This window comes from Oryza glaberrima, chromosome 2 (genome assembly GCF_000147395.1).
Source record: "Oryza glaberrima chromosome 2, OglaRS2, whole genome shotgun sequence".
Lineage (NCBI taxonomy): Eukaryota > Viridiplantae > Streptophyta > Magnoliopsida > Poales > Poaceae > Oryza > Oryza glaberrima.
The window spans coordinates 9,989,788-9,992,407 of NC_068327.1; the positions used below are offsets into that span (position 1 = coordinate 9,989,788).

The 2,620-nt window shown below is 59.0% G+C and overlaps 1 pseudogene; it reads left to right on the forward strand.

The window, feature by feature from the left end:
- Nucleotides 1–1,195: 1,195 nt before the first annotated feature.
- On the forward strand, nucleotides 1,196–2,405 carry LOC127761979 (uncharacterized; annotated as a pseudogene).
- The last annotated feature ends 215 nt before the right edge of the window (nucleotides 2,406–2,620 follow it).

Sequence of the window (2,620 nt, forward strand, 5' to 3'; positions counted from 1 at the left end):
TCAACGAGCGAGCGAGGTAGGCGCGCCCGACACCGCGTGCGCACGCTCATCATGGCGCTATCGGTCGATCGATGATGAGCGGTGAAGACCGGAGATCGACGTACAAGTGTACAACACAGATAGTAAGGTCATTGGTCGATCGGCGCCACCACGTACGTTTTATTTTTTTATTTTTCCTTTTTTCTGAGAATTGGCGCCAAGCATCACCAACAGTCTACCTATATGATTTCCAAAATTGATTTTAAGGGATTTTAGTTCAAAAATCAGCTCTAACAGATCCCTACTCTCCTACCCGAGTTTTGGAGTTCCCTTCTCCCGCTTCCTCGCTCCGTTTATATGCGGGCGCGACACTACTACAACATTGATTATCCTGGACGTCCTCCTTTTTGTTTCCATGCGGTCCGTTAGTGAAACCGCACGGAAAAATAAAGAACCGACGCTGGGGTGTCGCCCGCACGGAAAAATCGATTTTCCCGTGCAGGCATCCTAACCCAACCGGACGGGATATTCCTACCTCCTCCTCCCAACCACTTCAAAATTTTCCTATCTCTCTCCTCCTTTTTTCTTTTTTCCCGTGTGTCGAGGGGTTACCCTCTCTAGTGGGAGATCGTGAGACCCCCTTTTTGTGAGTTCGGCCGGGGGAAGAGGCTCGCTTGGAGAGATTGTGTAGCCGCCCTGAATCCTGCTAAAGCACTCTCGGGCACCGGGGTTATACAGGTTCTTGCCGCTGTCGAGCATAACACCCTACTCATGTGTGTGGAATTATGGATCCGTATTACAAAGGCTCCTAAACTCCTGAGAGCTCGCCTGCCTTCTCTTCCTAGAGTTTAAGTCTACTCAGTGTCCTCTCCTTTCACGGCAGGCACGGTCCTCCTTTTATAGTCCAAGGGGATATCGTATGCACCGCCTCTACCTACTTTATTATGAGAAGGGGCCCATTCTACCTTGACCAGACCGTGGTCTATGCCTTCGCCCGGAAGCTACGCCGCGATTGGCCCTTCAATGGGACCCAACGCTGCACCTCATCTGACACGGGGGACAACTATGTCATTCGCCCTTAAATGGGCAAAGACTAGTGGCCGTCCTCCTCATGTGGAGAGGACTCCGGATGACGCCCCGATGTAACGGGACGTACCTACCTCCACTCCACCGGAGACAGAGGCGACGTGGGGGCGTGACCGCGCGTCAACCGGACATGACCGACGACAGGCTGGTCACAGACCGGTCACACCCGATTTGACGCGGGCCAGTGGCACGGTACCGCACGTCCGCCCTTACTGCATTAAACGCGGTGAGGGACGGTTGGGGCGCCGCGCATTGATGGCTGCTCAACCTGGGGTTCCCCTCTCCCTCACGCTCTGCCTGCCACGTGGCAGCTGGGGAGGGCCTCGGGCCGTGGCAACTCGAGGGCCCGAGGGGCCTGACATGGCACCCCGAGGGGCATGACGTGGCACCCCGAGGCCCCCTGGCCGCGGCCGCGACTCGCGAGGTGCGGGGGTAGGACCAGGCTGTAGAGCCACGTGTGAGGAAGTGAAGGGAACTCTCCCTCACTTTGCATACCCCCGGGCCCATATCTCCGACACCGTGCAACCTCAACCACTCCCACCTCTACCTTATCTCTTCTCCCTCAACTACTCCCACCTCCACCTCTCTCTCTACCTTATCTCTTCTCCTCTTCTCTCCGGCTTCCCACCGGCCTCCTCCTCAGCCGGCGACGGGGCGCGACGGCGGCGGCTAGGCGAGGGGGCCGGGCCAACGCCTCGTCTCTTCCTCCTGTGCATGGCGCCGACGCCTCCTCTCCTCCAAGTGGCTCTCGGCGGCAGGGTCGACGGCGGCTGGCAGGCGCGGCAGCAGCGGGCTCAACGGCGGTGGGCGGACGTGGGGAGGCGGCGGCCGGGAGCAGCGTGCGCACGGCCGACGATGACGACGACGGCGAGGCGGCGGCCAGGAGCAGCGTGCGCCCGGCCGATGATGACAACGAGGCGGCGGCCGGAAGTGGCGTGTGCGCGATGATGACGACAACTGCAAGGCGGCGGCCGGGAGTGGGCCGACGACAGCGGCCGGGAGTGGGCCAACGACGACGAACAGGCCAGGCGGCGAGCTGGCCGCGACAGCGAGCGGGCGAGGCGACGGCTGGGCGAGCCAGGCGCTGGGCGGGGCCGCGACTAGGCCAGGCGGCGAGCTGGGCGCAGCGGCGGGCCAGATGACGACGTCGACGAGGCGGCGGCAGCGAGCGACCGATTCGCTTTTTTTTTAGTTTTTTTTGGTTCCGTGCGGTCGGTATAACACAACCACATGGGATAAATCGATTATCCCGTGCGGTTGGACCGTCCGCACGCGAAAATACCGATTTTCCCAGACGATTGGCTCCAGGCGGGCCGGACAACCGCACGGAAAAATCAAAATGCCCGTTTGGAAAAGTCTTGAATGTAGTAGTGCGAAAGGCGCTCCCAATCACGCAATCCCGCCTCTCTCCTTCGTTCCCGCGCGTGGGAGATAGCGATCTTTCTGCGCGCGTGAAAAAAAAAACGAAATTTTCTGTTGATAGTTTAACAGAAGGGCCCACTTTTAATTTTTGGGGATTGAATTTAGGCTATCTGTTGAAGGAAGGAGTTTTTCA